The 12,804-nt window shown below is 40.9% G+C and overlaps 1 protein-coding gene across 1 annotated transcript in view; it reads right to left on the bottom strand.

Moving 5' to 3' along the window:
* CCDC102B (coiled-coil domain containing 102B) overlaps positions 1-12,804 on the bottom strand; it is a 355,558-nt gene that overhangs the window by 326,404 nt on the left and 16,350 nt on the right. The window contains exon 3 of the mRNA XM_017867082.1: positions 9,342-9,374. The gene's annotated coding sequence lies outside the window, so the exon portion shown is untranslated. The remainder of the gene's footprint in view (positions 1-9,341; positions 9,375-12,804) is intronic.

Consider the following 12,804-nt stretch of genomic DNA (forward strand, 5'->3'; position numbering starts at 1 on the left):
TCCCCAAAATATATGTTGACATCCTAACCCATGGTACCTGTCAATGTGACTTTATTTGGAAACGGGTTCTGGAAGTAATTAAGATGTAATTAGGCCCACACTGGAGTAGGGTGGGCCTTTTATCAAATACGACTGGTGCTCTTACAGGAAGAAGAAAAGAGACGCAAAGACAGATACACAAGGAGACCATGATGAGGCAGAGACAGAGATCACAGTGATGCTTCTATGAGCCAAGAAAAGCTAAGGACTGCCAGCCATCACCAGAAGCTAAAAGAGAAGACTGAAACACAGCTGCCTCAGAGCCTGCAAGAGGAATCATCCTTGGAGACATCTTGATATCAGATTTCCAGCCTCCAGAACTGTGAGGCAACAAATAATCTGTTGTTTTAAGCCACCGGTTTGTAGTCACTTGTTCCAGTGGCCCTAGGAAGCTAACACACAGTCAGCCGCCATTTTTTAATGTTTGACCACGCACAGGTTTGAACCCTCACCTCTCCCTGTTTTCCTTCTACTCTGCACCTGGGAAAGTTTATAATAACGTTGGGAAAAGTTTATAATAACGTTGAGGTGCTCCCTCCTTTGGTGCCAGTGGGAATTTCAAACTACCTATGGGAACCCCCACTCCTTCCTTATCACTAACCTCAGTAAAAACCCCAGGCTCAACTGCTTTCTCTGTTCTCTCAAACCATTTTTGGACCCACTAAGGAGCCACCCTGTTATCGCAAGAAAGCCTTGTTATATGAGCAATAAACCTTTCTATATCGTCTTGAGGGGTGTGTGTGTGCGTGTGTGTGAACAGTCTTCACATTTGGACAAAATTTGGGGTAAGGGACCTTTTCTTTTCCTCAGGATAATCAAATATGGAAGGCATTTGCCTTATTGCAAAGTTGAAAATATTTCAACATTGGCAATCCTATTCCTGAGTCTTATTTGTAGTACAACTCTATCCCCTTCAGTACATTCACAGTTTCTTCATTTCTGTCCCCTTTAGAGCCCCATGCTTCAGCTACCCCAGAATTGCACTGAGAGTGGGCTCTGTTTAGCGACAGAGGCATCCAGTTTTCTTGTGAGGAGGAAATGTAATCCGTCGCTCAATCATGCCTGTCTGGGAAAGGTGCATGCTATTGGTGCAGCCCATGCATGTTTGCTAACACTGGCTTGACCCTCTGACCTGCCTGCATTTGCCCTGCCCCAAACGATCTGGACACCATTGGATGGAAGCCATTTGTAAGTACACACTTGCCTTGACAGCAACTGCAAAACATCTGCGAGTAAAGCTGCCATAAGCTCCAGTCACTGGCCAAAGTTAACACTATTTGCGCTGTGTGTCACACAGCCATATGCCATGTGGACTTGTCCAATGCATACATGACACAAGCTGCCACCATCCACAAGAGCACCTACTAGACTGGCCCTTACAGAGCTGCTCCAACTTGCCCCAGAATATTTACTCTTTGATTTTATTTCTCAACATTCCCAACAGGAGCACCAGGCATTGAAGTCTGAGAGGAAGATTCAAGAAATAACTATCGGGAGAACCCGCTCCCGATGTTTAACATGGGTTCTTTTCTATTTCCTAAGTGTCTCGGCTGGGTTGAGAAATAAAGGGAAAGAGCACAAGAGAGAGAAATGCAAAGCTGGGTGTCCAGAGGAGACATCACATGTCGGCAGGATCCGTGATGTTCCCCAGCCATAAAACCAGCAAGTTTTCATTAGCGATTTTCAAAAGGGGAGGGAGTGCACGAATAGGGTGTGGGTCACAGAGATCACGTACTTCACAAGGTAATAAAACATCACAAAGCAAATGGAGGCAGGGCGAGATCACAGGACCACCGGATGAGGAGAAATTAAAATTGCTAATGAAGTTTCGGGCACGCATTGTCATTGATAACATCTTATCAGGAAACAGGGTTTGAGAGCAGATAACCTGTCTGACCACAATTTATTAGATGGGAATTTTTGTCCACCTGATAAGCCTGGGAGCGCTATAGGAGACCCAGGTTTATTTCATCCCTTCGGGCCTCGACCATAAAAGACGAGATGCCTTAAAAAGGGGCCGTCTATAAGCCTACCTTCAGGGTGCATTCTCTTTCTCAGGGATGTTCCTTGCTGAGAAAAAGAATTCAGCGATATTTCTCCAATTTGCTTATGAAAGAGGAGGAATATAGCTGTTTCCATCCGGCTCACTGGCGGCCAGTTCAAAGTTACCTCTCTTGTTCCCTGAACATCGCTGTTATCCTGTTCTTTTTTAAAGATGCCCAGATTTCACATTCAAACACATATGCTCTACAAACAATTTGTGCAGTCGACACAATCACAGGGTCCTGAGGGGACAATCATCCTCCTCAGCTTACAAAGAAGATGACGGCATTAAGAGATTAAAGTAAAGACAGGCACAGGAAATCACAAGGATATTCATTGGGGAAGTGATAAGTGTCCATGAAATCTTCACAATTTATGTTCAGAGATTACAGTAAAGACAGGTACAAGAAATTATAAAAGTATTAATTTTGGGAACTAATAAATGTCCATGAAATCTTCACAATTTATGTTCTTCTACCGTGGCTTCGGCCCGTCCCTCCGTTCGGGGTCGCTGACTTCCCGCAATAAATAACATTTTCTTCCCTTCTCCATGCTGAGCAAACTGATAAATAAGGTACTTCAAAAGCAAATAGAAGTCAGTGTTACTTTAGTAATTTATATACTTAATACTTCATAAGTACATATATATATACATATTCATAGTATACATATTTAAATATTACTTTATTATTGAAACAGGCTAAAATGGGGCTTAGGTTAGTGTGAGGGATAAAAGGGCTTGAGGCAGTTGTAGACAGATGTACCCATCCCGTCCTAGGCAGCACTGGGTTACTCATGCAGATCTACTCCACCACCTCCAATTCCAGCAATGGCCAAGGTCCTCACCTCCTCACTGCTGCACTGGTGGATTTTCCTCACATTAAAAGCAAGTGTTCGCCAACACCCTATTCCATCATACGTCAATCTCACATCGATGTTAGAGATCATATGAATGATCCAATCATGGTATAGGAGTAACAATCTTGCAAAACCAAAGCAAAACCTTCTGTGACTTGCAAATGTTTCATATAGAAAGTATAATGGGGATTTTAAGTTTTATAATCATTTCTATCTTACAACTTGAGGAAACAACGATTTTATAACCTCTTCAAAAATCAGATTGACGTTGGAGAAAAATTTTCCTAGATCTTTAAAATGACAGCAAACATTCATTTTTATCAATACAGGATAAATTCTAGAGAATCATATAACAAGTGGTTCTTAACTGGGGTTGATTATCCCCTAAGGGACATTGGGCAATATTTGGAGACATTTTTGGTTGTCTCAACTGGGGCAGGTGCTGCTGGAATCCAGTGGGTAAAAGCCAAGATGCTGCTAAACATCTTAAACTGTACAGGATGTGTTATGCCCAGACCGTTTATTCCCTGAAGAAGACCACCAGAGTCCAGAGTCAAAGCCAAGCAGCAAGGATCTTTACTGCAAGTTCGAACTTGGTCCCTCTGCTCCACAGCATACAAGAGGGCCCCGAACGATGCATGTGCTCGCTTTTTATAGCCCGATGTAAACAGGATATGTAAGGTCACAGAGAAACAAGGGAATTCTTTTGGTTACAGCAATACAATTGGTTAACATTTTAAGTTATACATTTAGCAGTTTTTTTTATTGGTTCCCACGCTTTCAGTAAAACCACTCCACAAACGGTTGTGACCTTATCAGGGACTCTCCAGGTGGTGTTTTTCTAAAGTTGAGACAAATGGAGGAATGTTTGCACTGGGCCCAGGAAGTTGAGACAAATGGAGGAATGTTTGCACTGGGCCCAGGACTGAGATATATGTTTGATTTCTTACAGATGCTTCTCCATAACGAAGAATTATCTGACTCAGAATGTCAATAGTACTGAGGTTGAGAAATCCTTCCTTAAGATATACCACAGGACTGTGTTTCAGTATCTATTTAAGTATTTATTTTTAGAATATCACTTAATTCAACATACGTTATACTAGTAATGATATCATAATCCAATTATCTTGGGACACAAGTTGCTTTTTCAGAAGGCAGCACAAAACAAGGAAGCTCTGCAGTTGTTCCAGGCTGTGTAGCAGCAAACCTACTACCTGGGCCATCTCATACTTCCAGATGTGTCTTAATAGAGACAGATGCCAGGAGGAGCTTCTGGTAAGCCCCAGCAAGAGGCTGTGGCTAGATCCCTACGTTTGGAAGAAGGGCATGTTATCTGCAAAAAATAACTACATACACCATGTATAAAATGGTCCCTGATTTACTACTGGGTCAGAGTGGAACCAGAGATACAAAGTCATCAAGTGACTTCATGGACAAAAATACTATATTGTGTACTCTCAGAAACACCAAGTTATAGGTGCACCCAGCCATAATCTATAGTACAACGGACTAATCACACCCAGTATCAAACATGAGCAGGTTCAGAGGTCACAAGTAAGTTGCATAAACTGTTGACCTAGACTCTCATGTCACCTGCCAGTAGTGAAGAGGTATCTGTCCTAAGCTCACACCTATGGCATCATGGCAGCAGGGAGTGGGGTGAGTAAAAGCAAAGGAAAAGAATTAAAAGCTCAGGCTTTGTTCATGAAACAGTGAGCCTGCTAGAAATTTCGGTGCATATCAAAAACGAATGGTAGCTGGCCGAATGGCACAGTGGCTCATGCCTGTTAATCTCAGCACTTTAGGAGGCCAAGTTGGGCAGATCACTTGAGACCAGGAGTTTGAGACCAGCCTGGCCAACACAGCAAAAACCCGTCTCTACTAAAAATACAAAAAATTAGCTGGGCATGGTGGCACATGCTGTAATCCCAGCTATTTGGGAGGGTGAGGCACAAGAATCGCTTGATCCTGGGAGATGGAGTTTGCAGTGATCTGAAATTGCACCACTGCACTACTCTAGCCTGGGTGACAGCAAGACCTGGTCTCAAAAAAAAAAAAGGCTGCTTATCTACAGTCCAATGGCCAGAGGTTCAGGCGATGTGCCTGGCCATCCACTTTGTGTGAAAACAGATATGGCTGAGATAAGGGTGTATCATGGAGAGTGCTGACTGTCCAATCAGAGGCCTAGGAGGAGCAGGCCTGGTAGACTGGATTCAGAGAGGTCTGGGGAGAGGCATACAGATGAGATACATGGGAGGCATGGGAGTGGGAATAAAGTGTGGAGCTCCTTCTAAATCAGGTTACTGCCCACAGAAGCAGCTACTGCCAAAGAGACACTCATCAAGCAAGCAGACAAGAAAAATTAACAAATAAATTTTAGTCAGACTCCATTCTCAGTCATCCCGGTGCTTATGCAATGGGCTCAGATGAAGCAGCCATCATGGTAGAGATGCATGGGTCGAAAGGCAAGAGATTCCTTAGGCCAAGGGTGAATTAGCTACAGCAGCTGCTAATGATTGCCACCATCAGGGACCAATGCTGAAGGCATCTCTCCGAAGGTCTTTATTGCACATTATTTGGAAATGATTATATCAGATCCCTTCCATTCTTCCAAGTAATATGTAAACTTGGATGCGATAGACCCGTATTCCAGGTAATAGTCTGCCTTTCCTGTCTGTAATATCTCAGCAAGCCCTCTTATCCAAGAATGCAAAGAATGTCTACTCTGCTCACATAGGATCCTACATATGATCACCTCATTTGCAGAGACCCACTTTAAAGAAATGGAGGTGAAGCAGTGGGCATATGACCAAGGAATACCCCCATCCTACCACCTCCCACAGCATGCAAGAGCCATGGCCTGTGATAAAGCAGGCTTTGTAGATGCAGGGAATCACGAGCTTCAATGTGACACCCTGCAAGGGGATGGGGTACTATCCTTTATTATGTAATACACGCATTAAATGAATGGTCATTATATGGTCCTCAAAATGTAAAATACATGTGTCCAGGTAGAGAGTGTGGGAGGTAGCCATTCACTGCCATCCACAATCAAGGAATTTGTACTTCCAATGTGCACAAATATAATCTCTGTGGGTTCAGCATTCCTGATTCCCAGAAGAAATCACTTCCACCAGGAGGAACAACATGGATTGCACTAAACTTAAAGTTATTACTGCTCAGTTTATGTTCTTTGTGCTAGTGAAGTGACTAGCTAAGAAAGAAGTTGCTATATTAGCAGGAGCAATTGACTCTAATCATGAAGAAATTGGGCTGCTGCTACATAATTGAGACAGAGTAGAAGATATTTTGCACTCTGGTGATCCACCAGGATGTCTTTTGTTACTGGCATTGCTGGATTTAATTCTACTGCCAATCACAGCCATTAATAAGGGCAAAATAAACAGGGAGTCGGATCCTGCAGCAATGTGAGTTTGAGAAAACCCTCCCTTCACATACACACACACACACACACACACACACACACACACCACACCACTGCCACTACCACCACCACAAGTGCCAGTCAGTGGGGAGGAGACTCTAAACACTGGTGGAGAAGGGAAATCTTGGGTATGAGAGAGTGTTGGGACCAAGCCTGCAGTGGGAGCTATCATTGGTCCCACTAGCCTTCCTCATAGTTTTCTCAGAAAAAAAAAATGTAATCCTGGAGAAGCCCTGTGTGCACTGAAGGAACTTAATGTGAGAAGCAAGTGTACGTGAGCGCCCCTAGGGACTGTCGAGAATGCTTTGTTTTCAGGTGCCCAGACATGTTACCCCCATGCCCATCCCCTGCTGGTAAAACTCAAAGAGAACACTTTCTCAAGAAGAATTGCCCTCAGACAAACAGGAACCCCTTCGCCTTTGAGACTACTCCTCCCAACCCTTGAGGACAGAGTATAGCCAATAACTGAATTGGGGCTACAAACGTTGACCCCTTTGGCTCAAGACGCGCCCAACTCTTGTGCGGTTGAGGTGTGTGCCACTGGATACCATCATCACTCGCCACACAGGTCTGTCGAGCACCTGAAGTGAGACACGTTGTTCGCACACTAGATTTCAAAGATTTAGTATAAAAAGAAACATAAGATGTTGATATGGTTTGGCTGTGTCCCCAACCAAATCTCAACTTGTATTGTATCTCCCAGAATTCCCACGTGTTGTGGGAGGGACCCAGGGGGAGGTAATTGAACCATGAGGGCCGGTCTTTCCCGTGCTATTCTCATGATAGGGAATAAGTCTCATGAGATCTGATGGGTTTATCAGGGGTTTCCGCGTTTGCTTCCTCCTCATTCCTCTTGCTGACTCCATGTAAAAGGGCCTTTAACTTCTTGCCATGGCTCTGAGGCCTCCCTAGCCGTGTGGAACTGTAAGTCCCATTCAATCTCTTTTTCTTTCCAGTCTCGGGTATGTCTTTATCAGCAGTGTGAAAATGGACTAATACAGATATCTTATCAAATGTTTAATATTGATACATGCTGAAATGTCAATACTTTGGATGTACTGGTTCGAACAAAGTGCTTAAACCATCTGTTTCTTTCTACGTGTTTAAATGTGGCTACCAGAAAATTTAAAATTACCTGTATGGCATGCAATACATTTCCACTGGACAGCGATGCTCTAGAGTTGTCCTGTGGGGTCAAGCTGAAGCCAGTCTCCAGCTAAGACACATTCTTGCCGAGCTGGATTCCCTGTCCTGTCCTGATCCCCCCATGATCTTCTCCTGAGGATGCTCCCTCACTAAATCACTCCAACAAGAGTCCCACCTCAGCCTCTGCTAGAAATCAACTCTAAAATACTTGATGTTTGTATATGTTTGGTCTTCAATGCCCTATAAATAACTGGATCTGATGTAAATCTTCAAAATAAAAACATGTAAAGAAAACATAGCACACACATAACACTATTACACTACAAAATTATATGAGAACCATATGCTTATCTCATGATATTAGAACACAATGATATAAAGATGTGCGCAGTGCAAGGCAACAACATTAATAATGGTTTTGATCAGAATACTACTAAAAAACACAATTTAAATAATAAGGCTCTTATGTTAGCTCACAGTCAGCATTAATTCACCATCAAGTTGGAGAAAGATGTTTGTGTTTCACAGATGCCATTCCTGGACTTTATATTTAAGATTATCATCACTGCTTTTGACGAGCAAACAACATTCAAAGGATATGATATTTGGCGTATGATAATTGTTAGCAAAAGTGCCTCCTGTGAATGAAGAGTTGACCTCTCAAGAAAAAGCAATTCACAAAGAATGCTGCCGACAAGCCTGCCTGCATAACCTTATACTGCCACATGATGTCCCTCTAATGCCAAGTTCTAAGGTTGGAATTAACCCCAATACAGGCTTTGTAGATAAAAATATTCAGTTAGAACAACAGAGCACACAGATCTTACAACATAAGGTGTTTTTAATTGGTTAGTTTATACTGGACTTCATATATCACATATCAAAAAATGCATCTCTGGTTAAAGAGTCCTGGACATGGATGGACAAAGCATTGTGATGAGGACGCCTGGTAAGAAGTGCGAGCAGTTCAGCAGAGTCACGGGTGTGTGAGCACTTGGGTTTTCATTGCCAGATTTGCCTTCAGGCCAAACAGGATATACAAAGAAAAACCTATGACTGAAAATGCTAGCGAGAAATTTTAGAACATGCAAGTCATAGAGAAATTTACAAAGCTTAGTGAGTCAGAGATCACCTGCAAAGAAGCAAGGATCAGAATATCAGACATAGCAATAAAAATAGATGCAACAAAAGAAGGAGTAGGATATTTTTAAAAATTTAAGGAAAAAAATGTTGGATATAAAATTATATACCCAAGCAAATGTCCTTTTAAAATGCTGCTACAGGCCCGGTGCGCTGCCTCACGCCTGTAATCCCAGCACTTTGGGAGGCCGAGGCAGGCAGATCGCCAGAGGTTGGGAGATTGAGACCATCCTGGCCAACATAGTGAAACCCCATCTCTGCTAAAAAAAAAAAAAAAGAAAAAAAAAATCCAAAAATTAGCCAGGAGCGGTGGCACACGCCTGTAGTCTCAGCTACTCAGGAGAGCTACAGAGAGAGACTCCGTCTCTAAATAAATAAATAAATAATAAAATGTTGCTATAATAAAAAGATATTTCAGCAATATATAGTTTCAGAAATTCTTCTCCCTAAACAAGTCCTGTATAAACTTTCATGAAGGAAATAGTAAAATGAGTTGCTGCAAGAGATATGGTAACGTGGATCAAATGAAACCCTGAAGTATTTTGTGGTCTGAAAATTCAATTGCTAAATAATTTTTTAAAAAAAGAATATCCATAAAAACTCAGTTCTCAATCCCTAGAAAATATGAGCAGGTTGATAAAAGAGAATTTAAAAGAACTACTCATACCTTTCACACACTTTGTCTTCATCCTGCCGAGTTCTGGAAAGTAAGATTTAGAGAACGGTAACAAAATTATCAAGTATTTCTAGCCTGAGAAAAAATAAAATGTCAACTTTTATAAAATATGAAAAAAATAAACAAGGATACTCATTTTCAGAATGCTGAATTAGCAGGCATTGCTTCAAATCTGAAACAGACTTAAAATTGTGATACTTGAGTCACTGCACATAAAATCTTTGGTATTTGTGGTTTAAATATACATGATGCATAAAATTTCTCCCTAAGCAAGATGATGACTATAATCCCTTGTTGTTGTCATACTGTGTCATTCAAAACATTCTGCAATGCTGACGACAAAATACAGTCTGGATTTTATAATAATTTATGTTTGTACCCTGCTGTTCTGGCTAATCACTACACCCCTAATGCTGCAGCCTCTGGTAATAAAAAAACTTACAGACAGGCACTTCTTAACTATTTGTCTTTTCAGAGCTAGGTGTCTGCTGTCACCTGTGCCCCTTAATGAGCCCTAGAACCCACTTCCCTGAGGGAAGCTGACTATTCTCTTCTGTTCTTCCCAGAGGACAGGTTTACAGTTGCTTCCATAGCAACCACTGCTAATTGCTTTCTGACTTTTTAAGCTTCTTAGTAGCGTGGGTTTCTTTGCAAAGATATTATTCTAGAAGCTTTCAGCTCTTGAAATCTTGTCTTAAAGAGCTTGGCTTTGTCCGTGATCAATCTTCATTCTAAATGAAGCAGAGACTTTGTTGTTTCCCCATTTGCAAGTGTGTCTGCTACCTCTCCTGGAAATGCAGAAACGCAGCCAACATGTGAGACCAGGCAGTTGTTCAGACCTTACTCTGGTGCTGAACTACATAGTTCCAGCAGATGTCACCATTTTTATCAGTAAAGGAACCTAAAGGTCTTTCCAGGTTGATAAAAATAATCTTAGCTTTTACGAGGCATCACAAAGTGGAAAGGGTAAACATGCAATAAAGTGTAAAACATTTTTAATCCTTGAAGCTATAAAGGAATTTGGAAGTCCTCTTAGGTAAATTCTCAATTTAAGCAAGCTACTGTGAGTTTATTTCCTGAATCTAAAGTTAATTATCTATAGCGATTAGCAACTCTGAACACTCGAGGTTGATATGAGGGTTTATTGCAACAAAACACTATGAAATCTATATTTTCAGTGCTCTTTTCAAAGAAATCTCTAAAGTTGTCTAACTTCTTAGAGCATGCTGAAGTTTAAAAGAGATAGATAGATAGATAGACAGACAGATAGTTGTCTAACTTGTGACTCTAAGGTTACTTTTCCTCTCCGTTGTTGAGTATTAAAATATCTTCTCATCCCTGTTTGCTCCTTCCTCAACCACAAGGTAATTTTCAAAGGGACTTAAGCAAGAATATTTGTAATTTTGACAGATTAAGGAACCAAGATGTGATGACATTTCTCCTCTGTTCTTTAATGTTTTAATTGACTCTTAGTAAACAACACTAGTTTTTAATTCTGAATCAGCAGTCTTATTTTCCAGGACAAAGAGAGTGTGTGTGAAAGGCATGAGTTCTTAGTACTATTCTTTCAGACCCACCTCATTAAATCCCCTTGCCTGCTTGGGGCTGATGCGGTTGGCTTTGGCTCCATTTCTGAGCTGTTTTATTCAAAAAGACTTGCGAAATGACATAAAGATCATTAACTGAGTCTACTTTTTCTCTGAGTCGCTCTAGCTTTAGCATAACCTTTCCCACCAACTCTTATATCTTTCTTTTTCATGTAGTTCTCCTTATACATTGGATGTCTTTATTTTGTCCCTAAGCTAAATCAGTCTATGGGAAGTCCCCAGCCCAAGAATCTGGAAGGGAGCTCCACCCTTATCTGATGGATGTTTAGCCATGATGGTCCCTGGTCTATAAAACTTGTAACTGTAACTGGCATAGCAAGGATGACTCAAAATCATAGTTTGTTTGTTTTTTTTTAATATACATAGATCTGGGAACTAGGGTATCCTAAAAATTTTAAGAGAAAACTGGAAAACCTTAACTCTAAATAGATGAATTCATGTCGTCTGCAGGCAGGTGAGGGTTACAAAAGAAAGATCACTATGAGACATCCCTATAGAAGCCTTCAAGAAGGCCAGGCACGGTGGTTTATGCCTGTAATCCTGGCACTTTGGGAGGCTGAGGCAGACAGATCATCTGAGGTCAGGAGTTCAAGACCAGCCAAGCCAACATGGTGAAACCCCGTCTCTGCTAAAAATATAAACAATTAGCCGAGCGTGATGGTGAGACTACACGCCTGTAGTTTCAGCTACTCCAGAGGCTGAGGCAGAGAACTGCTTGAACCCGGGAGGCAGAGGTTGCAGGGAGCTGAGATCGCGCCACTGCACTCCAGCCTGGGCGACAGAGCGAGACTCCATCTCAAAAAAAAAAAAAAAAAAAAAAAAAAGCCTTCAAGAAATGCCAAATACACATTTCAAGGAAAAAGACTTGAAGCTACGATTATTATTAACCAAACAGTTTATGGTATCCACCATAGAAATACTAGAAATAATTTAAAATACACAGGGTGATCGAAGAAGAGCCCTGTGCTTCCATAAAAACTGGCCCACAGGAAAGAGATTTCAGTTTCCCTCTTGAAGCAGTATATTTTATTGAAATTAGCTTCTCCACTTTCTGAACTTTAATGTTTGAGTAACTCAAAGCATATAACATGAATAAAGTTCCTCAGAGTGCTCTTAGAGTACTAAAGCCAAAGGACTGAGAAAGTACTTTTATATGAGAAAAATAGCAAGTATTTAGTAGATACTATAATTTAAATCTCAACAACTGTAAACCATTCTCCTTTGATATGAGATGCATTCAGTTTTATAAAATAAATAAAAGATTTTTTCCTCCAAAAAGAGCTTTGCTTGCACTAATGCATACAATTTTCAGTACTTTTACTGAAGTAGAAATGATGTTCAGAGATTTCAAAATCTCAAGAGTTTGAATCTCAAGAGTCTGAAGAGTTTTGATCCAAATAAATTCGACAACTGATATATACCTGAATTAGCATTATTGTTTAGGAGATTATATAATGATATTATATTATATATACATATACAAAATTGTTTATATTATATATGTATACATATTTATACAAAATTGTTTATCCCTGTGGCCACTAAAGTGACCTTGAGGCAATGGAACCTCAGATGGGACCAACCCAATGTGCAAATGTAGAGTCCAGATTTTAGTTCCTCAAAATCAATTTTCCATGAAAAGGAGCCAGGGTATTTTGGAAGGATCACTGATTCCAAGTCTGGGGAAGGAAAGTGTAAGAGAGTGTGCACGTTTTCATATAGGCCAAAGTTTCATTCAAGGGTTAATGGAATCAGATCAAAAGGACACAGAAACTAGATTATAGGGGTTTGTGATCATATCAGCATCAAAAATAGAAAAATACTTATGGTTAACTCGAATACATTAA

This window comes from Rhinopithecus bieti, unplaced genomic scaffold (genome assembly GCF_001698545.2).
Source record: "Rhinopithecus bieti isolate Rb0 unplaced genomic scaffold, ASM169854v2 scaffold_2272, whole genome shotgun sequence".
Classification (NCBI taxonomy): Eukaryota; Metazoa; Chordata; class Mammalia; order Primates; family Cercopithecidae; genus Rhinopithecus; species Rhinopithecus bieti.